The sequence below is a fragment of the Macaca nemestrina genome, chromosome 17 (genome assembly GCF_043159975.1).
Source record: "Macaca nemestrina isolate mMacNem1 chromosome 17, mMacNem.hap1, whole genome shotgun sequence".
Lineage (NCBI taxonomy): Eukaryota > Metazoa > Chordata > Mammalia > Primates > Cercopithecidae > Macaca > Macaca nemestrina.
In genome coordinates, this window is record NC_092141.1 from 86,902,465 (window position 1) to 86,926,619 (window position 24,155).

Consider the following 24,155-nt stretch of genomic DNA (forward strand, 5'->3'; position numbering starts at 1 on the left):
TATGGCAATGGCTTACAAATGCCAGTCCCTGTGAGGATGGTTTGTTCCCGTGACAATGTGCAGGTGAGCAGGCATTTTCCCCTCTCTCCTCCTCCTCATCAGATCTCAGGGGATTCAAGGCTGGGAGCATGAGGAGTCTCAGGGTAGAGGACAGAGGAGGCCTGAACTAGGACCAGGGGGAGACCCTCCCCACAGGTGAGATGGAGGAAGTGACTGGGCACAGAGTGGGCTTGGGGACTGCAGCACACCATGGCCCTGTGGCAGGGGTGAGGCAGGTGTGAGCCCCTCCAGGGACAGCCTTGAGCCAGAGGGTGCTGAAGGGGTCTTACCATAGGTGGCCTCAAGTAGCAAGCTGGTCACCTTGAATCCCGAGATCAAGGCCAGTAGAAGCCTGAGGAGTTGCTGGGGACAAGGCAGAAGGGCTGGGCCCGGGGTCGCAGGGAAGCGAATTGCGGGATAGGACAGGGATAGCAGGCCCCTGAGGCCCTTCGTGTGAGCTGCAAGTGTGGGCAGGGCCAGAAAGGGCACATGCGGGCGTGAGCAGGTAAGAGCAATAAAGCAACAAGCAGAACCAAGGCAGGGCCTGGCAACAGGGCCTCAGCCAGGCGCTAAGCTTCCAGGCCCACCCAACAGCCCCAAGGCTGGGCCAGGCTCCATCCCTGTGGACTCAGGGCCAGGCAGGGCCAACAGAAGGCCAGATAGGGAGAGCAGGAGCCAGGCAACTCCCATTCCAGGGAGCAGCGCTGTGGCTGCCCCAGGAGCAGGAGGGAGGAAGAGCAGGACAGAGCCTCCACAAGCCTATCTGGGGAGCAACCCTGGAGCTCAGCTACCTCGACTGCAGCTCAGGTCTCTGAGGCCTGCAGCTCAGCACAGCTTCTTATCTGAGATGCTTTACAAAGGGCCCTTCCCGGAAGGCCCTGCCTCTGGCCCCACTGAATTCCGGGAATGGGGTCTGCCCAGGTGGGCCTGCCCACTAACTCTGAGAACCCACGCAGGTTGGGCGCGGTGGCTCACACCTGTAATCCCAACACTTTGGGAGGCTGAAGCAGGAGGATTGCTTGAGCCCAGGAATTTGAGACTAGCCTGGGCAACATGGCAAAAGTCTGTCTCTACTAAAAATACAAAAATTAGCTGAGGCGGAGGAACACCTGAGCCCGGGAGGTCAAGGCTACAGTGAGCTGAGATTATGCCACTGCACTCCAGCCTGGGCGACAGAGGCAGACCCTGTCTCAAAAAACAAAAAGAGAGAACCCATGGGGACTGGCATGAGCTTCAGGTCGTGTTGTCGGGGTTCAAGATCTCCATCAGGCACTTAGTAGCTATCCATCTTATAAGCGAAACTGAGCCTCGGTTTTCTTGTGTGTAAATGAAGAATAACAATTATTAATAGCTACCTCATAAGATTGATGTGATAATTTTATTTTTTATACTCTTTTTAAATTTTTTAAATTTCTGTGGGTACATGGTAAGTGTATAAATATATATATATATGTATGGGGTACATGAGATGTATTGATACAGGCATGCAATGTAAAATAAGCTCATCATGGAGAGTGGGGTATCCATCCCCTCAAGCATTTATCCTTTGAGTTACAAACAATCCAATGACATTCTTTATTTTAAAATGTACAATTGTTATTATTGACTATAGTCATTCTATTTTGCTATCAAATGATAGATCTTCTTCTCTTTTTTTTAACTATTTTTTGTACCCATTAACCATCCCCACCTCCCTTCCAGCCTCCAACCACTCTTCCCAGCCTCTGGTAACCATTCTTTCACCCTCGATGTCCATGAGTTCAATTGTTTTGATCTTTGGTCTGATAACTTTTTTTTTTTTTTTGAGATGGAGTCTTGCTGTGTCGCCCAGGCTGGAGTACAGTGTCACCATCTCAGCTCACTGCAGCCTCTGCCTCCCAGGTTCAAGTGATCCTCCTGCCTCAGCCTCCTGAGTATCTGGGATTGCAGGCACACAACACCACAGCTGTCTAATTTTTGTACTTTTAATAAAGATGGGGTTTTGCCGTGTTGGCCAGGCTGGTCTTGAATTCCTGGCCTCAGGTGATCCACCCGCCTCGGCCTCCCAAAGTACCGGGAATATAGGTATGAGCCACTTCGCCCAGTCCTGTGATAACTTTTTAAACAATATACTTAAAAGATGCTTAGCACAAGGTCAAGCAAACCCTAAATGCTCAAAACATGCTTTTTAAAAGTATTATTATTGTTATTCTTATTACCAGTGACAACTTCAGTCCCCGCCACAGAGGGCTGTGGAGACAACCCCAGTATGTTCTTTTTCTCTATATATTTGTTTGATCCTCTGGCAGAGTGACATTTGGAGATTCAGAGGTGGCCGATGGCTCCAACTTAAAAGAGCTGTGGAAAAAAGAGATGAAGAAACAGAAGAAACATTCCATCAAGCCCAGAAACTAAAAATTAGCCAGGCGTGGTGGCACACACCTGTGATCCCAGCTACTCAGGAGACTGAGGCAGGAGAATTGCTTGAACCTGGGAGGTGGAGGTTGCAGTGAGCCAAGATTGCACCACTGCACTCCAGCCTGGGCAATGGAGTGAGACCATGTCTCAAAAAAAAAGAAAAATAAGAAAAGAAAATGAAAACTGTTCAGGGCCATCTTCCGATTCTCCTGCTGCCTCTTTTTTTTTTTTTTGAAACAGAGTTTCGCTCTTGTTGCCCAGGCTGGAGTGCAATGGCACGATCTTGACTCACTGCAGCCTCCACCTCCTGGGTTCAAGCGATTCTCCTGCCTCAACCTCCCTAGTAGCTGGGATCACAGGTACCTGCCACCACACCCGGCTAATTTTTTGCATTTTCAGTACAGTCAGGGTTTCGCCATGTTGACCAGGCTGATCTGGAACTCCTGACCTCATGTGATCCACCCGCCTTGGCCTCCCAAAGTGCTGGGATTACAGGTGTGAGCCACCGTGCCCGGCCAACTCCTGCTGCCTCTTCACCCCTAATGTTTCCCATCTCACCTCCAAAGAGCAGCCAAACAGAAGCTCAAGAGAACTGCTCCAGCTCCTCCCTGCTGCCAGGGCCTGCTCAGACCCAGGGGGATGTCATGGCCCGGATCTGTCTGTCTTGCCTACAGGTAGAGGGCGGCTTATGTGTCTCCAGCAGATCCCATCTGCACCCCTCTCACACCCTGAGACCCTACCTCGGCCTCTCCTTCTTGCTGAGACATCTCCTCCCTCCCCAGTCCTCCAGCTTCAGGTCCTCACGGCTGACAGCCCCTGGCGGCTGCAGGAATTAGCAGGTGGCATCCTGACTCCCGCCTTGGTCCTCAGACCCCCTCCCCACACCCTGGCCCATTCCGGGTACAAGGGCGGCTTGGTTGCCTTCATTATAGACTATAGCACAAAAACACAATAAAATAAAATGAATGTTTTCTCAGCGAAAATCCATTAGATGAGTTACTGTTGTAATTTAATAATGGGATGGGAAACTACAGCAAGTTACCGAACTATATAATTAAAGTAAATCTATTTTAAAGCCCTTTATTGCTTAGTATTTCTCAGATCCCAGTCTCTCTTTCACCTCCACTCCCCTCCCCCCACCACCCCCTTCCCTTTTTCTGAGCCTGAGGAGGGGCTGGGTGTCGTGGGCTTCTTTGAAGTTGTCAGTACCTCGGTGGCAAACACAGCTTCCTGCTCTTTCCAGGAGCGGATCCTATGCCTGGCAGCCCTGCGGCCCCAGCCTGGCCTCCCTTTGTCAGAGCAGGGGCAGAATGATGCTGCTACTGACTGATCCAGGACCCGCCTCTGCGAGATCCTGGGGAATGAGGCTTGACTTTTGCCCTAAAAGTGAAGCTGCCAAACTGGGCAGAGGGTGATGAAGGAGAGTAGGGAGATGTCTGCACTAAGAATCCCCTCCACAGAGGACAGATGCCACTGACCCCTGCACCTCCGATTTGCCAGTGATCGCCAATTCCAAGACAGTACTGTGGTTAAGAGGCAGCAGGAAGCTAAGGCTCAGAGAGGTTTGGAACTTGCCCAGGGTCACACAGCTGTGTCAGAGCTGGAATCGGATCTCAGGCAGTTGACACAGGCCCAGCTGCCTCTAAGAAGCCCCCAAGTCTGGATTCCTGTGTGCTGGCTGTAAAAGCCTGTGCTCCTGGCCAATTATTGCCCGTTTTCAAAGGAGGAAAGAGCAGAGAAAAGCTTGTGGCTATTACCGCCATGGTCATTTTCTGCTTTCTGAAGAAGGCGAGCCCCAGGAGTGGCAGAGTCAAGCCAAACCTGCAATCTTGCATACCCCAAACCCTCTCCCAGTTACACCCCACCCCCTCCTTGGTAAAGAGATGAATTACCTTCATCAGAAGTGCCAGGATAGGTCCTTGGGGGGCTGACTGGAAGCCCTAGCACCTGAGATTGACCTGGCCTGCCACAGGGAAGGGGACCCTGCAGCTGGCCAGCTCAGGACAGGAAGGGGCCGGCCCAGCCTCTGGTCACTTGAAGTGAGCTTGATGAAAGAAGTTTTGGGGTTCATTCAAACGCACGATGCATTCTCCCCCTTCCAGAGCCCCCAGACCACACTCAGGTACCACTGTGCCACTGGCAGCCACAGAAAACCACGTGACCCAAATGAAGCCACACAGGCACTTTGAAATCACAGTGAGCTCTTGGCATGAGAGAGAAAATTACTCCCAAGGAAGACTATCCTTGCCCACTGACGGGTTTTCCAGGGAAAGTTGGACCTCTGGAGATCCCATGCTGCCAAAGAAGCCAGTGTGCCACCCCAGCCCTGGGCATGAGTCCTGTCTCCCTCCTCGCCCAGCAGAGCCAAGCTTCTGCAACCAAGAAGGCACCAGGAGCCCCAGGCGGCTAGGGGATGCTAGAGAGAGATGTAGGCTCTGCCAGGCTGTGAGTCCATGCAAATGAGATGCAAAGTGATATGCAAATCCAAGCTTCTCTTTCTGAATCTCAAGTTGTCATCTGGTGGCTGAGCCCTCCCAGTGCTCTGAAGGCCACTGTCTCCTTCCAGCCTTGTGCACATCAAGGACAGGGAGCTCTGGCGATGGGGTGATGGGGGAAGGTGAGCAGAGCTTTGTAGCTGGCAGGGGCTGGATGGTTGCCGACCCCCCTGCAGGCCTGACAATCCCTCGGGACGCCCAACCCAGTGCCGAGTTTCCTGGGGCTCAGTGGTTGCCACTTCCTTCTCTGCAGCCTTCCTTTTTGGCTCCAGTGAGGTGCCCCAAGACACCTCAAAGCCCCAAAGCTCCAGCCCAAGGCAGCTCCAGGTTGAATGCACAGCGACTTCGGGAATGCAGATGCCACACACACCCTTCACCTATTTGGCTGCAAGAGGTATTTGTTGAGCCTGGAAACCACTGAGAGTGGAATTCTCCACCAGGATTTTCAAGCTTGGAGCCATCTTGGACTGCTTTCCACATGAAGGAAGAAAGCCGAGCGGGGGAGTGCACCTGCCTGCTCAGCCAGGACCGTGCCTCTGAAAACATGCTTCAGTGTGCTCAGGAGTTCAAGAGCTCAGGGCTCCCTCTCAACCCCAATCTGCCCTCTGTTCCCAGGCTGGGAGCACCTAGAACCTGCTTAGAAAGCGCTTCCTGTGGCATGTAAGAGCTGCAGGGCTCTGAACTAGAGAAGGGGCCAAAATTCATAACAATGGTGACAAAGAGGCCAAGAACAGAGGGGCTGGCCTTGGAGCAGCCAATTACAGGACCGGGAAGGTGAGAGCTGAGAAGGGAAGGGGCTCTGGAGGCAAAGGAAAAGCAGACAGTGCAAGAAAACTTCAAAAAGGGTTGCAGGGGCAAGGGTGGGGGCCCAAAGACAAACACCCACCCTAGCCCCACCCTCCAGCCCTGCCTGAGGTCTAGCCACATGACCACGGACCTCATGAGGGCTCAAGATTTCTCTGCAGGGCCGTGGCCCTCAGCAGGCCCAGACACCTGGTCAAGGCCTCTGGCTTTTCTCTACTCTCCCTTGCCCCTCCAATATCTCCTTGTCTGAGATGAGAAGAACAGTTGGGGTGGAGGTGAAAAGTTGGAAGCCCAGGTAGTGTCCCCCTTTATATCTCCGTCAGGGCATGGCCTTCTGAACCCTATGCTACTGGGCTAGTGCCTGGGGTGGGAGGTGCCGTCAAAAGTGAGCACCTTCTTGCCTCGTGCAGCCTGAACCAAGTCCTGTTGATCCTGTCACCTGCCCTACTCTCCAGAGGAAGAGTGAGCTATTTCATAAATCACCCTCCGGTCGGTGCATATGAACACTCTTTATGCCCACAGAGCTGTATACAAGAACACGATGTGCTTCTCCGGACCGTGAGCACACACTGAGCTTCGGCTGCACGCTAGGCTCTGTGCTGGCCCCAGGGTTCAGGGATAGCTGGCAGGGGAAATTCTCTCTGGCACATTCCTTTTCCCCTTCCCGTCCATGCCCACACTGGCTCTGTGCCTTCTGCAATTAATTTTGAAATTGGGGCTCCCCATTGTTCCTCTATGGCGACCATGAACCAGGGCACAAACAAAGCCCTGAGAAAGAACAAGATAATTCACCAAACTAAATGGAAAGCCAAATCCTGACACTGAAGGTACTCCCTCATATTGAGAGGGTGCTGGAATCTCCCCTGATCATTAGGCAGCCCCTCTGGGTAATGTTGGTGGCAGCAGAGTGCTATAGACTGCATTGTGTCCCCTCCAAATTCATATGTTAAAGCCTAACCCCTAAACCTGACGATGTGGTGGTATTTGGAGATGGGGCTTTTGGGGATGTGATTAACATTAGATGAGGTAATGAGGGTGGGACCCCCCGATAGGATTAGTGCTTTAATGAAGAGATACCCGAAGGATCATTCCCTCTCTGCCATGTGAGCACACAGCAAGAAGGTGGCTGTCTGCAAGCCAGGAAGAGAGCCCTCATCAGAACCAACCATGCTGCTCATTGATCTCAGACTTCCACCCTCCAGAACTGCAAGAAAATAAATTCCTGTTATTTAAGCCCCCAAGTCTAAGGTATTGCATTCCTAAGTGTACCTTTTAGAGCTGATTAACAGGCATGGCATCAGGTTTGCTGCAGAGGCCACAAATAACTCTCTAGAAACAAAACATGGAAACAAGAGTCCGCTCTGCCCCAGATGCCAGGATGGGAGCCATCTGGATGCTGCCTGGATTACACACTTTCCCTGCCACCCTCCTGTGTGTCCACAGCTGGCTTTGCTGTGATCTACCTGGACCAGCAGCTGCCAGCCAGCCCGCTGGGTGCACAACCCCAGATGCATGTCCTTGGCCTGCCATGTGGGGCCTTCCAGCCCTGGCCAGCTCTGAGTTGTATGAGTGGGATGAAGAACCAACAGAGGAAGTTTGAGCTACACTCACCATGTCCCAAGTGCACACTCAGCCTGGGCAGCTTCTGGAAATCCCACCAACTCTACATGTTGGTTGAGGGAACACCACAATTGCTACCATTATAAACATCCTGGGTGCTGGAGTGGGCTGGGGGGCACATACCTGTTAGTGATGGGGAAGTGGGGTTTCAGCCCAGCTGGTCCCCTAATTAAAATTGTTCCTTACAGCTTTATTATGTAGGTCATACTCCTAGCTATCCAACTAACACTGTGCTTTATTGAGAACTTTCTACAGAACAAGCATTTTGTTAAATACTGACATACAATGTTTCATTTATTTATTCTGTGAAGAAAGGGGAAATACTATCTGATATGGTTTAGCCCTGTGTCCCCACCCAAATCTCATCTCAAATTGTAATCCCCACCTGTCCAGGGAGGGACCTGTAATCCCCACATGTGGAGGGAAGGAGGTGACTGGATCATGGGGGCAGTTTCCCCCATGCTGTTCTTATGATAATGAGTGAGTTCTCTCGAGATCTGATGGCTTTGTAAATGTTCGGAAGTTCCTCCTCTGTTCTTGTCTCTCTTGCCGCCATGTGATGAAGGTGTTTGTTTCCCCTTCACCTTCCACCATGATTGTAAGTTTCCTGAAGCCTCCTGAACCGTGTGGAACTGTGAGTCAATTAAGCCTCTTTCCTTTAAAAATGACCCAGTCTTGAGTATTTCTTTCTAGCAGTGTGAAAATGAACAAATACACTATCTCTACCTCCATTTTATATATGAGAAAACTCAGGCTCGTGGAGGTCAGATAACACATCCAGTACCACACAACTAAGAATCAGTCAAGCTGGATTCACACCCAGATGTTCTGACTCCAGACCCTGCATCTTCATCACTGTCTCCTGGGGCCATCCTTGCTGTGACAACACCTGGAACAGCATCCAGTGCATGGAAGGCTGTCAGTAAATGGTGGCTACCCTCTCACCCCATCCTTACTATTGCAGCATGGTCTCTTGTGTAAGTCAACCAACCTAAGCTCCCACATAGGTCTCTGCATGGGTTTATTAATTAGCTTATTAGTTAGGGCTGCATAACAAATTATGCCAAAATGTAGTGGCTTAAGACAATATACATTTATTATTGCACAGTTTCATGGCTCAGGGTTCTGAGCACAACTTGGCTGGCTTCCCCAGCTGAGGCTCTCACAAAGCTGCCATCAAGGTTGGGGCTGCAACATCATCTGAAGCCTACCTGGAGAAGGATCTGTTTCCAAACTCATGTGGTTGTTGGTGGAATTCTGGGTTCTCTACAGCCTGTTGAACTGAGGGCCTCAATTTCTTGCTGGCTCTTGGCTAGGGGCCACTCAAAGCTCCTTGACACATGCTGCCTCCATAGGCAACTCACAATGTGGCCACTTGCTTCATCAAAGCCAGCAAGGAAAGGAGGAATGCCATCTTCCTTGCTAGATGGTTTTCCTATATTGCAATCTTAACGTAATTGCACGGTTCCCACCCACACTCAAAGTGAGGGAACCACACAAAGGCATGAACGCCAGGAGGTGGGACTTGAGGCAGGGCACCCGAGAGTCTCCCAGTCAAAGTGTGACATGACAGTCGCAGATAATCATGTCTCGGATTCACAGAATGCAGGCGGAGAGGCAAGGGCAAGTGAAGGACTTGCCCGAGGCCAGCATGGCTCGGTGTTCACATTTCAGATTCCCACCAACTCCTGTGATGTAGTCCAGCCACATAGACACGTCCAATAGATAAAGATGATGTTGCTATGGAGTCCTGGCATAGGCAGACCAGGGCCAGAAATGATCCAGGTAATTTGCAAATATCAAGGCAATCAACCCTAGACTGTGAATCCCGTGAGCCAGGAGAATATACGTTTTACTCACTGCTGCATCCCAGCACCTAGCAGTGCAGAGGACTACTTTCTGCCCAGCCAGTATCTCTTGGGTGAAATGAATGGTTCCATTGATGGCAGCAATCAGGACTGGCTTCCACTCAGAGGATCATTTGTGAGGAGGGGGAGAAAGCAGGGGGAGGAAGCATGGGTTAGGTACCCAGGCATGGGACAGGTAGCATGCAGCACTTACCCCTCTTCCATGCCTGTCTTCTCATCATAAATGGTGAGTAAACACAGTGCCTCACGCCTGTAATCCCAGCACTTTGGGAGGCCGAGGCAGGTGGATCACCTGAGGTCAGGAGTTTGAGACCAGCCTGGCCAACATGGCGAAACCCCACGTCTGCTAAAAAATACAAAAATTAGCTGGGTGTCCTGACACGCACCTGTAATCACAGCTACTGAGGAGGATGAGGCACAAGAATCACTTGAACCCAGGAGGCAGAGGTTGCAGTGAGCTAAGATCGTGCCACTATACTCCAGCCTGGGCAACAGAACGAAGCACTGTCTCAAAAAAGCAAAAACAAACAAACAAACAAAAATGGTGAATAAAGAAATGAACTATCCAAGGAGCCAGAGAAATCTTCCAACCTCGTTAACCTGTGCTAGTTTCGACAGGGATCATATATCTACAGAAAACACAGGTAAACTCGGCTTGTATAGGGCAAGTAGGGAGATGATGTTCCCCCTGGAGCCAGGACTACCCTTCCAAGCCACAGCCCTTTGCCTTTAGGAAGAAAGAAAAGGCTTTGTGATGAGAGTCCTCTTTAAAAGGAAAGAAATGCAGTCTCGTCAAAAGCCCAGTGGTAACACTTACCTAACACAATGCGTGCTGGTGACAACGTCTAATGAAGACTTTTATGATAGGGATGTAATTGTTAAAAAAAAAAAAAAAAAAAAAAACAAAGATTAAAAAATTGGTTTCATTGCTTTGCCATCCAAGAGTTCATTTGTTTCCTCATTCATGCACTAAATAAGCCCCTAATTAATCTTGAACCTTGGAGAAAGGCGACTAGATTGCCATTTTCTCCGTAAGGACGCACTTCACATTTTGGGAAGTTTGAAGAGGCTCTTCAGCCTTTTCCTTTAGTGGTATTTTATCAGCATTTTAGAGAAGCTTCATTAGGCTGCCGAAAGCTGCTAATTGCATTACCATATTTTTAAGCCCACAGGTTTGGGTCAGATTCATCGTTCTCCCAATTCTCCCAGTAATCTGCGGGTCTGACAGGTCAGAGATCCAACCGTTGAGGAGAGAGGCCACCGCTCACACCAGCGGGGACCACGTTGCTTTCTCTTCTCAAGGAAAATTTAGCTTCAAAAGTCATTGTGATGTCACCACTTCTAGGGAGAAAAAAAAATCCTCCGGCTTTCTAGCCAAGAAAAGAAACACAAAAGGACTGTGTGTGTGCATGTGCATGTTTGTGTATAGATAGATAGACATGAATATAGATGTACAAATGTGTGTTTAGAGAGATATAAATATAATGTATATGCATAGAAATGAATATCTGTATATGTGTGTGCATAGATATGAATATATTATATATGTGTGTAGACAGATATAAATATATGTATATGTGTGTAGATAGATATGAATATATGAGTATATGTATTTATGTGTAGATATGAATATATGTATATATGTACATAGATATGAATATATGTACATATGGAGATGGATATGAATATGCACATATGTATATATAAATAGATATGAATAGACTTGTGTATGTGTATAGATGATGTGCGTGTATATCTGAATATATGCATAGATGTATATATGTAGATCATGACTACATATGTGTGTCATGTGTGTAGTAAATGATGATGCTTATATTTTATCTGGATTCTCCCCTCTCTTTAAAGAAAATTTCAATGGAAAACTAATTTCCAAACCTAGGCAGCCCAACACCCTCCCAGGAGCCCCACAGACATTATCTCATTTAATCCTCTCTACAACGTTGTGAAGAGTTAACTACTATTTCTGCACTTTGCAAAGAAGGAAATGGATTCTCAGAGTTCATACGTCACAGAGCCCCCAAGTGGTGGAGTCAAAACTTGAAGGAAGGCCAGGGGTTCACCGGCATCCATGCTTAGGTGGTAATATTCTTCCTGGGAGTCAGGAGTCCAGGAGGTGACGGACCTGGGTCCAAGCCAGCTCCAGGCCTCCACACAAGCATCTTTACCTGTGAGTCTCCTGTCGATGGAGTGATAATGTTCACCCTGTGGAGATAAGAAGATGAAATGAGATAAAATGTGTAAAGCTATAAGCCCTGGTCTGTCCACTAGCTGCTTACACAGGTGCAGCCCTGACTGGGGGCATCGCAAGACAGCTGAACCCCATAAAACCAGGGCAGGCACCCCACATCCTCAGCAGACCCCAGCCAACACACAAATCTGGGTCCTGCCAGCTGGCACCACTCAGAGACCGGATGGGGACAGTCCCATCTTCTGGCTTGAAAAGACCTACCCAGTTTCTCCTCTCCCGAACCTCAGCCTTGGAGTCTAAATAGACACTGTGTTGGGGGCAGGTTCCTGGCTGAGCAGTGACACTTTTGCCCCTCCTGCTCCATTTCTGGTCTCCAGAGTCTTTTTTCTTCTAACGCGAGTGCCTGTGATCTAGCAGCCGCTTTTCAAGCAGAGCTCCCCGACATGCCTTCCCTCCTACCTCCTCCCCTCCTACTCCACTCTGCAACTCTGAGGCTCCATGCAAGCGCAGGAATGACGGAGCTGGGCTTCAGGGCAGCAGAAAGAGATGACTGAGAGACCCCCTCCGACTGTGGCCTCCGGTCCCTGAGATTACCACTTGGGGCATGCCCCTCTGCTTATCCCCTAATCCTGCCAATGCAGCAGAGAAGCCAGATATTCCCAGGCATCAGACCCACTATAGCCAACACCCCCCAGCCAATCCCCCGCCTGGCTGGTGGAAAGGTAGTGGCCAGCTTGCCGGGCATGGCCCACATGATCTGGGCTTCCTGGGGAGCAGGTCACAGGCAGGATGGAACCAGCTGGGTCTTGCCCTGGAGACTTTTGTGGCCACCTGCTGTCCACTCCTCCTTAGGCAGACCAGGTGGCCCTTGCCTGGTAGCCTGGGGTGGAGGAGTCTCCTTATTTTGTGATTAACAAAGACTCAGATGGCCATTGGGCAGTGCTGGCCCAGAGGCCCTGTATTCCCAGCCCCGGGGGGGACTGCACATTTCCAGAGCTGTCATTGTGTGAACACAGAGCCTCTTTGCTGATCACTGAGCCCTTCCTGGGCCCTACCCTCCCCAGTTACTGCCGGCATGCCTCAAGTGGTAATCTCAGGAACCAGAGGCCACAGTCAGAGGGGGTCTCTCAGTCATCTCTTTCTGCTGCCATTCCTTCTGAAACTATTCCAGTCAATAGAAAAAGAGGGAATCCTCCCTAACTCATTTTATGAGGCCAACATCATCCTGATACCAAAGCCTGGCGGAGACACAACAAAAAAAGGGAATTTTATACCAATATCCCTGGTGAACGTCGATGCAAAAATCCTCAATAAAGTACTGGCAAAGGAAATCCAGCAGCACATCAAAAAGCTTATCCACCACAATCAAGTCAGCTTCATCCCTGGGATGCAAGGATGGTTCAACATACACAAATCAATAAACATAATCCATCACATAAACAGAACCAATGACAAAAACCACATGATTATCTCAATAGATGCAGAAAAGGCCTTCAACAAAATTCAACAGCCCTTCATGCTAAAAACTCTAATAAACTAGGTATTGATGGAACATATTTCAATATAATAAGAGCTATCTATGACACACCCACAGCCAATATCATACTGAATGGGCAAAAATTGGAAGCATTCCCTTTGAAAACCAGCACAAGACAAGGTTGCCCTCTCTCACCACTCCTATTCAACATAGTGTTGGAAGTTCTGGCCAGGGCAATCAGACAGGAGAAAGAAATAAAGGGTATTCAATTAGGAAAAGAGGAAGTCAAATTGTCCCTGTTTGCAGATGACATGATTGTATATTTAGAAAGCCCCATCATCTCAGCCCAAAATCCCCTTAAGCTGATAAGCAACTTCAGCAAAGTCTCAGGATACAAAATCAATGTGCAAAAATCACAAGCATTCCTATACACCAATAACAGACAGAGAGCCAAATCGTGAATGAACTCCCATTCACAATTCACAAGACAATAAAATACCTAGGAATCCAACTTACCAGGGATGTGAAGGACTCTTCAAGGAGAACTACAAACGACTGCTCAACAAAATAAAAGAGGACTCAAACAAATGGAAGAACATTCCATGCTCATGGATACGAAGAATGAATATCATGAAAATGGCTATATTGCCCATGGTAATTTATAGATTCAATGCCTTCCCCATCAAGCTACCAATGACTTTCTTCATAGAATTGGAAAAAACTACTTTAAAGTTCATATGGAACCAAAAAAGAGCCCGCATTGCCAAGACAATCCTAAACAAAAAGAACAAAGCTAGAGGCATCACACTATCTGACTTCAAACTATACTATAAAGCTACAGTAACCAAAACAGCATGGTACTAGTACCAAAACAGATATGTAGACTAATGGAACAGAACAGAGGCCTCAGAAATAACACCACACATCTACACCCACCTGATCATTGACAAACCTGACAAAAACAAGAAATGGGGAAAGGATTCCCTATTTAATAAACGTTGCTGGGAAAACTGGCTAGCCATAAGTAGAAAGCTGAAACTGGATCCCTTCCTTACACCTTATACAAAAGTTAATTCTAGATGAATTAAAGACTTAAATGTTAGACCTAAAACCATAAAAACCCTAGAAGAAAACCACATGGGCAAGGACTTCATGGCTAAAACACCAAGAGTAACAGCAACAAAAACCAGAATAGACAAATGGGATCTAATTAAACTAAAGAGTTTCTGCATGGCAAAAGAAACTACCATCAGAGTGAACAGACAACCTACAGACTGGGAGAAAATTTTTGCAATCTACCCATCTGACAAAGGGCTAATATCCAGAATCTACAAAGAACTCAAACAACTTCACAAGAAAAAAACAAACAGCCCCATCAAAAAGTGGGCAAAGGATATGAATAGACACTTTTCAAAAGAAGACATCTATGCAGTGAATAGACACATGAAAAAATGCTCATCATCACTGGTCATCAGAGAAATGCAAATCAAAACCACATTGAGATAACATCTCACACCAGTTAGAATGGCAATCATTAAAAAGTCAAGAAACAACATATGCTGGAGAGGATGTGGAGAAATAGGAACACTTTTACACTATTGGTGGGAGTGTAAATTAGTTCAACCATTGTGGAAGACAGTGTGGCAATCCCTCAAGGATCTAGAACTAGAAATACCATTTGACCCAGCAATCTTATTACTGGGTATATATCCAAAGGATTCTAAATCATGCTACTATAAAGACACATGCACACGTATGTTTATTGTGGCACTATTCACAATAGCAAAGACTTGGAACCAACCCAAAGGTCCATCAATGATAGTCTGGATTAAGAAAATGCGGCACATATATACACCATGGAATACCATGCAGGAATAAAAAAAAGATGAGTTCATGTCCTTTGCAGGGACATAGATGAAGCTGGAAACCATCATTCTCAGCAAACTATCACAAGGACAGAAAACCAAACACCACATGTTCTCACTCATAGGTGGGAACTGAACTATGAAATCACTTGGATGCAGGGCAGGGAACATCACACACTGGGACCTGTCAGGAGGTGGGGCGCTGGGGGAGGGATAGCATTAGGAGAAATACCTGATGTAAGTGATGAGTTGATGGGTGCAGCAAACCAACATGGTACATGTTTACCTGTGTATCAAACCTGCACACTGTGCACATGTACTCTAGAACTTAACGTGTAATAATAATAATAATTAATAAAATTCATAGTAAAAAAAAAAAAAGGCCGGGCGCAGTGGCTCACGCCTGTAATCCCAGCACTTTCGGAGGCTGAGGCGGGAGGATCACCTGAGGTCGGGAGTTTGAGACCAGCCTGACCAACATAGTGAAACCCTGTCTCTACTAAAAATACAAAATTTAGCCGGGCATGGTGGCGCCTGCCTGTAATCCCAGCTACTTGGGAGGCTGAGGCAGGAGAATCACTTGAACCCGGGAGACAAAGGTTGCAGTGAGCCGAGATCGTGCCATTGCACTCCAGCCTGGGCAACAAGAGCAATACTCCGTCTCAAAAAAAAAAAAAAAATCGAGAGTGCCCAGGTCTCACCCCAGAGACCCTGATCCAACAGGTCTGATGTGGGGCCCAGGCATTGAAGGTTTTAAAAGGTCCCCCGAGAATTCTAGTGTGCCATTCAAGTGAGAACCTCTGGTGTCAAAGGCCAAAGACGCACCCCTGTGGGACCACCGTGTTAACAAATTGCCTCCCAGTCTTGTCATCTGGACAGAATGAAGCTCCAGGGCTTTGAGTGATTTAGAGCAGAACCACGTGATACTTGGGGGCGGGGGCTCCCACTTGAGAAGCCATCTCAACACCCCAAGACAGGCACTGACCCAACAGAAGAAACTTGCCCTTCTACTTCCTGTTCCCATTCGTTGGGTCTCCCCTCTGCTGCTCTCAGATTCCAAGCTGGGCTCCAGGCTCAAAGCCAATTCTCTGAAACCCAACTCTCCGAAGGGGGCCAACTCAGGGAGTTGCCTTAGCAGGCAAGCCGGGACTGGCCATCTTCCAGTAGGACCTCCCTCTGTGCTAGTTGTAAGGATGAAGTGAGATATTAAATGTAAAATGTTTTACATTTTTTTTACATGTGCATGGCGTATACACGTGCTTTATAGACCCTTGTACGTAGCTCTCAGAATTTCTCTTTTGCACCCATTTCAACAGTTCAGCTCTTCAATCCATCTTCAATTCCTCTTTCTCTGCTCCCCGAATATCCCCAGTGTCACTGCCTCAGCCCAGCCCTTGGCGCAGCAGAGCGCTGCTCAGAGGTGGTGCTCAGTGAAGGCTGGAATGATGGGATAAATACAGGTTAGCCCTAAGTGGCAGGTATATCTGAATGGCACCACTATCTGTCAGCCACTCCAAGTGGACACCTGGGCCCAACCCCTCACTCCTCACTCCCCCTCACCATCCTGATGCTGGCACCAACCCCCCAGCCCCACCATCCTGAGATTGCACCATCCTCCTGCCCTTTTCTCTGCAGCTGCCCCACTTCCACTCCACTCTCCAAACTTTGCCCACTGGAAGATACGCACATGAAATTACTTACTAACCATTCCACTTTACCCAAGTGATTTGCTTTTTAGAACACATACTTGAACTGAGTCAAGGTCATTTTTCCTCCGTGAAAGACATCCTCACTGGGGTGTTTCCGATCCAGCACGCGTTCCTGAGAGCTGAGAACAGAGGGGTATAATCCCATTCCAGACCAAGGGAGTGTGGTTCCTGGGATGGGCACCTGTCTCATGGGACCTTTCTGTGTGCCTCAGTTTCCTCATCGGTAAAATGGAAAAATTACGGGAGCCCCTTGACTGAGTTGTTGTGAAGATTAAATGAGATGCTACATGCAAAACTTGGAGCACAGCCTGGTCCAGTGTGTTAACCGTTATTATTATCACCATCATTCTTATTTTCAAGTGTGCACAAAAAAGGGCCTGAGGACTGCAGTTCTGCACGGTAGGAAGTAATGGCTACAAAGTTGCTCAGTTGGTCACTTCCCTCCCCTCATAAAAATCCCTCCATGGCTCCCTAGCACCCTCAGGCAAAGTCCTTCAAGATCTGGTCCCTGGGCCAGGCGCGGTGGCTCAAGCCTGTAATCCCAGCACTTTGGGAGGCCGAGACGGGCAGATCACGAGGTCAGGAGATCGAGACCATCCTGGCTAACCCGGTGAAACCCCGTCTCTACTAAAAAATACAAAAAACTAGCCAGACGAGGTGGCGGGCGCCTGTAGTCCCAGCTACTCGGGAGGCTGAGGCAGGAGAATGGCGTGAACCCAGGAGGTGGAGCTTGCAGTGAGCTGAGATCGGGCCACTGCACTCCAGCCTAGGCGACAGAGCGAGACTCTGTCTCAAAAAAAAAAAAAAAAAAAGATCTGGTCCCTGCTGATCTTGGCAATCTCATTTTGCACCACACCCCGCTACCCAGCCGGCTGCAGCAACCAGCTTCTCTGGACCAGGTGGTGATTGGTCAGCATGGGGCTAGCCCTGAAAAAGGCTTGCTTTAAATCTGTTAATGCGGCAGGATGAGTTTGCACAGCATCGGGTCACCATCCACCCTAGGCGGTATCCTCCGGTTTAAGGGCAAAATGCAAATTATACATTTTGAAATAATCAGCAACCAAGATTATTTATCTGGGGCAAGGAGCTCTTATTTCCCCAGCAAATGCTGCCCTATGGGGTCTGCCGTATTTCCCGACTGCTGCTTGTGTGTGTGGCAGACGTCTTATCTCATTCGACATTATTATTTTCTAGAGGATAAGATAGCAATGTTTGCTCTACTCAGAATTATCAGCCCATGATTGCAGTTACCTGTACTTTATATTCAGCGCCAACACAGAAAAACCTTCTAAGACTTGTGAAATCAACCTGAATTGGGGGATAGGAGTGGATATAAAAGAAAGAAGACTATCGTAAGAGCTAAGGAGTAAAATATTATCCTGATTAAGTATGGGGGAGGAGTCAATGCACTGAGGTTAAAAATGCATCGTTTTTCTTTTCTTTTTTTTTTTTTCTTTTTGCAAATTGCGTTCTTGTGTGTTTCGTGATGACTGATATGATATATCCTTGGCTTTCGGAGCAAGAAAAGTCATCAGGGTTTCATTTGTTATGTTTATGCCAAGAGAAATCAATCTCCACAGACACAGAGAAGGCTGCTCATACTCGCGATGCTGTCTGGGGAATCGGCCGGTCACACCCTTGGCGGACGGCAGAACAGATACTGGGTAAGATACGCTTTGGGCTTATTGATTACAAAGCTTCTTCATTACTTCTGTGGAGCTGCAGATCAATAGGCTCACAGAAACATAATAGATTTTTTTAGAAAATCAATTAAACAGAATATTTTTTACAGAATTGAGTTTGCACAGCCGTGTCGTAGGTGTGCAGTTTCACATTTTTAATGCAGTTTCTCTCTAAGAGCCGCGTTATAATGAAGAGCTGGCAAAGCCTTGGTTAAAAGTTCACGCATAGCAATACGAATGGGTCAAATCAGAGGGAGGGAGACAGGACTGACTCTCTGGGGAAAGCAGAGAGCATGGCAGCTGCAACGTTGCTGGGGAGCAGTGGTGTTGGCCACCTGGCCTGCCTATTGCCTACGCATCATCATGTGGGCAAAACCTATCCGTGTGCCTCCTTTTGGTCTAAAAAACGGAACTGAAACTTCTTGGAAAGCTCAGAATTGATGTCTGAATTTCCCCATTCTGAAAGCAGAAGGAAGCTCAGCAGGCATAAAGGTGAAATACAGCCAGGCTATGGCTGTCTAGATTTGCCCTGGCGTACACGCTGCTCTCTCCTCTAAGCTGTAGAGGAGTAGCTGGAGGTGCGGGGACATGGGGTTCAGGCTACAGAACAATGGTGGGGAGGAGCTGTGACCTGGACCCCAGGCCCATGGGCCACACACATGGAGCTTTTCAGGTCACGGGTAGGTAAGCCATTTCCCACAGTGCCAGGTTTATGCAGAGTGATCCTTGCAGGCGAGCTGCAGTGCCCCAGATCACAGTCCTGAGCCAGTAGGGGCTGACACCATCCCTGATTCACTGTACTTCCCTCCTGTTGCCACGTTCCTCCTGGTTTGGTATGATCCTGGAAGACAGGCATGAAGAAGAAAGAGAAGAAAGAGAAGGAGGAGGAGGAAGAAGGAGGGAGGAGGAGGAGGAGAACGAGGAGGAGAGGAGAATGAAGAAGAAGGGAAAAGAAGGAAGGAGGAGGAGGAGGAGGGAGAGGAGGAGGAAGAGAGGAGAATGAAGAAGAAGGGGGAAGAAGGAAGAAGGAGAAGGAGAAGGGGAAGAAGGAGGAGGAGGAGAAGAAGGAGGAGGAGGAGGAAGAGGAGGATTAGAAGAATTATTAGAAGAATAACTAGAAGAATTGTAAGAAGAAAGAAAAAATTCCCCTCCCATTTCTGGCAACTCTACGAAGGACCACTCACACGTATGCGGTGAGAAACCCAGCAGGAAAGCCTGAAAGCACTCCAGCTCTGCCGGACACAGGACTTCAATGTTCCCAACGGAGCATGATTAATAACAAGGCTGTAACTCCACAAAGAAGCCTAGTGATGACATTTAGAAATCTCCCTTAGGCTGGGCGCGGTGGCTCACGCCTGTAATCCCAACACTTTGGGAGGCCGAGGCGGGTGGATCACGAGGTCAGGAGATCGAGCCCATCCTGGCTAACATGGTGAAACCCCGTCTCTACTAAAAATACAAAAAATTAGCCGGGCTTGGTGGCGGCGCCTGTAGTCCCAGTTACTAGGGAGGCTGAGGCAGGAGAATGGCGTAAACCCGGGAGGCGGAGCTTGCAGTGAGCTGAGATCGCGCCACTGCACTCCAGCCTGGGAGACAGAGAGAGAGTCTGTCTCAATAAATAAATAAATAAATCTCCCTTAGCTTCGTTCTCATGGTTTGCATCGTTGGAACCCCAGGATGGAATCTCAGCCTTAATTGATGTCCATTTCAGGGGTGTATGTTGTTGAATCACACTTCCTTTTTTCTGCTTCTTGTCACCTTGGGCTTGTTCTTTGGTAGGTCAGGGGTTCCTCGGGGGCCTCTCTTCCTTCCCGCTTCACTCCAGGGCAGGACAGAGGGTCCTGCCCTCTGAAAATCTAGATTATTTACATCTCTGAAGGAGCAGTGTCTGGACTTTGAGTTGCTTGTAACACTTCTCTGTAAATTCTCCCCATTTTGTTTTGTTTTGTTTTTACCCTGAATTAGTAAGAATCTGAATTGAATCCTGAAAGCCAGAGTGAAATATGCAGCCTTCCTTTCTGCAGGGCTAGAATAGAATCAGAAAGACCCCCCCACGAATCTAAAGCAGCAGGCTGGGTTTGCCTAGAGACCAACACGTGCCTGAAGGTGGAGACGTCCATTCCCTTGTTCCTTTGCCTACCTACAGGTAGCATCCCTGGGAAGCGATTCGAAGGTGCTGGGGCTGCAAGTGTTGTTTGGGGAAAGGGGAAATTAGAAGGAAGTGCACATGGAAGTCTTTCTGATCCAATGATTTGGGGAAAATGACTTCTTCTGAGGCCATGTTTTCAGCCCAGTGGATTTCATGGCACCCAGTATGTATCTCGGCAAAACAGCAAATGAACCATCCAAGGATCAGCTGTCAGCCTTTCACATTTAATCGTTCAGAACTCAACCCAGATCCACAATAGACACTAGAATGCAAGGCTCTGAGAAAGCTCTAGGGAAGAACGATAGCACTGCCACAAAAAACAATGCGGAAACAAGAAGCTCCCTCCATGTGCCCTGTTGGGACATTTTTGCTTGGAGAACCGTAACTCCAAATTCTTACCTCACAGAGAGGGACCCAATGGGACCTGTTTAGTAAATATTCACTGAGTTCTGCCACGTGTGGACAATCTTCCAGGGAGAACTCCTAATTAATTAGAAAAGGTGCCTGCCCTCGAGGCACATACATTCTATGAGTGAGACAATTAGACAGACACAGATGTGACATGGACACCGCAGTGCAAGGATTCTGTCTGCATGTGCGTTGCTGAGTCCCCATGTTTAGAAGAGTACCCTGCATACTTACCTGGCAGGGGAGACACTATGATCACAAAGGTGGTTTTCCCAGGGTTAGGCTCATATTCCAGGTGTGCTGACCCCTGCAATTTCCCCAAATGCAGGAAATTCAACTCTATAATCGGTGGTTGGGGGGACTGTGTTTGCAATTTCCCATGTGGGTTTTTTTAAAAAGAAGAGGCTGGGCACGGTGGCTCATGTCTGTAAGCCCAGCACTTTGGGAGGCCAAAGCAGGTGGATCACCTGAGGTCAGGAGTTTGAGACCAGCCTGGCCAACATGGTGAAACCCTGTCTCTACTAAAAATACAGACGTGGCCAGGCACAGTGGCTCACGTGTGTAATCCCAGCACTTTGGGAGGCTGAGGCAGGTGGATTACTTGAGGTCAGGAGTTCGAGACCAGCCTGGCCAACATGGTGAAACCCCATCTCTACTAAAAATACAAAAAGTAGCTGGGTGTGGTGGCAAACACCTGTAATCCCAGCTACTCAGGAGGCTGAGGTAGGAAAATCACTTGAACCAGGGAGGCAGAGGTTGCAGTGAACCGAGATGGCACCACTGTACTCCAGCCTGGGTAACAACAGCAAAACTCCATCTTAAGAAGAAGAAGAAAAAAGAAGAGTACCCTGCACATAGCAGGCCCTCAGTGAATTATGAATCAGACTGAGTCTGTATCACGGCGTATGTCAGGTGGTAGCAAGTGATGTGCGTGCCAAGAAAAGTCTTCATAAGCACAAAACATAAAGGCCCTACAGGTGCTGAATGTAAACAGCCTTGACCCTGAAGAAGGACTGCATTTATAGCCCTCAAAATAGCCCCACACTCACCCTTTGCACACCTCACAATCAAGCCCACAGACCACACACACACACCCCCTCCCACATGCACAGGCACACATGTCATCTCATCTACAACATAACCTGTTGTCCACAGGCATTTTCTACAGTGCCACACCTCAGGCCTCATTTCACACCCAGTTTAAGTCATTTTTAACCCCCTCCCCATACAACAAAAGGATTTTTGGTAATTGCGGTGGGCTGAATAATGAGCCCCCAAAAATCCAGGTCCTAGTCCCTACAAACCTTTCAATGTGACCTTATATGGAAAGAGGAACTTTGCAAATGTGATTAAATTAAGCATCTTGAGATGGGGAGATTATCCTGGTTTATCTGGGCAGGCCCTAAGAGTCATCAAATGGATCCTAGTCAGAGGGAGACAGAGGTAGACTTGAGAGCAGAAAAGACTGTGCAACCACGGAGGCAGAGATTGGAGTGAAGGGCTCTGAGAATTTAGGAAGGGGCCATGAGCCAGGGAATGCAGGCTCAAAACCAGCACAGACTCCACCTAAGTCCCTAGTGCAGCCTCTATGAGCTGGAAAAGACAAGGCAAGGAATGCCTGGCAAGAGCCTTCAGAGGGAGTGCAGGCCTGCCAACACCTTGATTTGGGTCTGATTAAACCCATTTAAGACTTCTGGCCTCCAGAACTGTAAGAGAAGACATTTATGCTGTGGCCGAGGTAGGAGGAATGCTTGAGGCCAGGAGCTCAAGAGAAGCCTGGGCAATATAGCAAGACCCCAACTCTACAAAAAATTTTAAAATTAGCCAGGCATGGTGGTGCACACATGTAGTCCCAGCTACTTGGGAGGCTGAGGCTGGTGGATCGCTTAAGCCCCAGAGTTCAAGTCTGCAGTGAGTCAAGATCTTACTCCTGCACCCCAGCCTGGGTTATAGAGCAACACCTTATCTTAAATACATAAATACATTTCTGTTGTTTGAAGCCTCCAAGTTTGTGGTACAATTTGTTACACCAGCAGTAGGATACTAATACAGTTTTAAAGTAATCGACATTCTTTTCTTGGTTTATGATTTAACACTGTTTTCATAGAAGAATAAACTTTCATGTTAAAAAATTACTCAAATTCAGTAAAATATTTCATGGATGAACTAAAATTTGTATTTACCAAACACAAATACTTCTCCTTGCAGTTCACACTGTTTCACTGTTTGTTTGTTTCTTTGTGATGAAGTTTAACTCTTGTCATCCAGGCTGGAGTACAAGGGCGCAATCTCAGCTCACTGCAACCTCCACCTCCTGGGTTCAAGTGATTCTCCTGCCTCAGCCTCCTGAGTAGCTGGGATTACAGGAGTGCGCCACCATGCCTGGCTAATGTTTGTATGTTTAGTAGAGATGGAGGTTTCACCATGTTGCCCAGGCTGCTTTCAAACTCCTGACCTCAGGTGATCTGCCCGCCTCAGCCTTCCAAAGTGCTGGGATTACAGGTTTGAGTCACCACACCTAGGCTCTTTCACTGTTTTAAATTTGAATCACAGAGAAAGAGGATCTGTGGTCATACAGAATGACAGAGCTGAAAGAAGTCCAGCTCTGTCGCTTCATTGTTGCAATCCCTGTGCTGTCATTGTGCATTTCTAATCTGTGTAATGAAGGAGAATGTAATTCTGCAGGGGTTGGATACATAGACCACACCTGAGGCCCCTCAAATGATTCCACACCTTAGAAACGTGCTCTCTAAATGAACACCAGTGGCCATCCTTGTGCTGGGAGCTGACTGTGCAACTGGCATTTTCCAAATTAACTGTCACAAAGAATGCAATGTTTATCAGAGTAAGTAATAAAAATGTGCTAATTTGAAGCTTATATATATATTATTAGAACTCAATAGCAAGCAGAAATTGTTTAGAACAGAGACCAACCAAAAACATTTCCAGGGACATTGTTTAGAACTGCGGATGCATGGTGTTAATAAAAAGCAGACGAACTTTTAGCCAGTTTTATTATTGTTTGTAAATTTCCTATGGATACTGCATGTCCTCACTGCCTGCCCTGGGTATTACACTGATGTCTCATGGTGCAGGAAAAACGAAGACTGTTATCTTGGCTTAGATGCGAAGCCTTCCTCGGGCCCCACTGTGCCAAGAGGCTGAGTGAAATCCCCAGGGCTGTCTGTGCCTGGTCTCTGAGCACAGTGCTCAGAGAGCTGGTGGGAAGGGGACCCAGGAAGGAGGGAATTCCACAAAGAGCCCCGAAGCCTTTACTGGGTATAAAGTCAAAGGAGGCTTCCCTCCGTCCTAAGGCAGGGCAGCTTACAAGGGATTTGAGGGCAGGGCCGGCCTAGACAAAACCAGCACAGACCCCAAGTGGGTCCCCTGTGTAGCCCCTTCTCCCCTGGGGTAACCCAGCCCCCTGAGCCTG

At 48.2% G+C, this 24,155-nt stretch overlaps 1 non-coding gene across 1 annotated transcript; it reads left to right on the plus strand.

Moving 5' to 3' along the window:
• Positions 1–20,948: 20,948 nt before the first annotated feature.
• Positions 20,949–21,104, plus strand: LOC112424548 (U1 spliceosomal RNA). Its single transcript, XR_003015330.1, has one exon. It is a non-coding gene; the product is annotated as a U1 spliceosomal RNA (small nuclear RNA).
• The last annotated feature ends 3,051 nt before the right edge of the window (positions 21,105–24,155 follow it).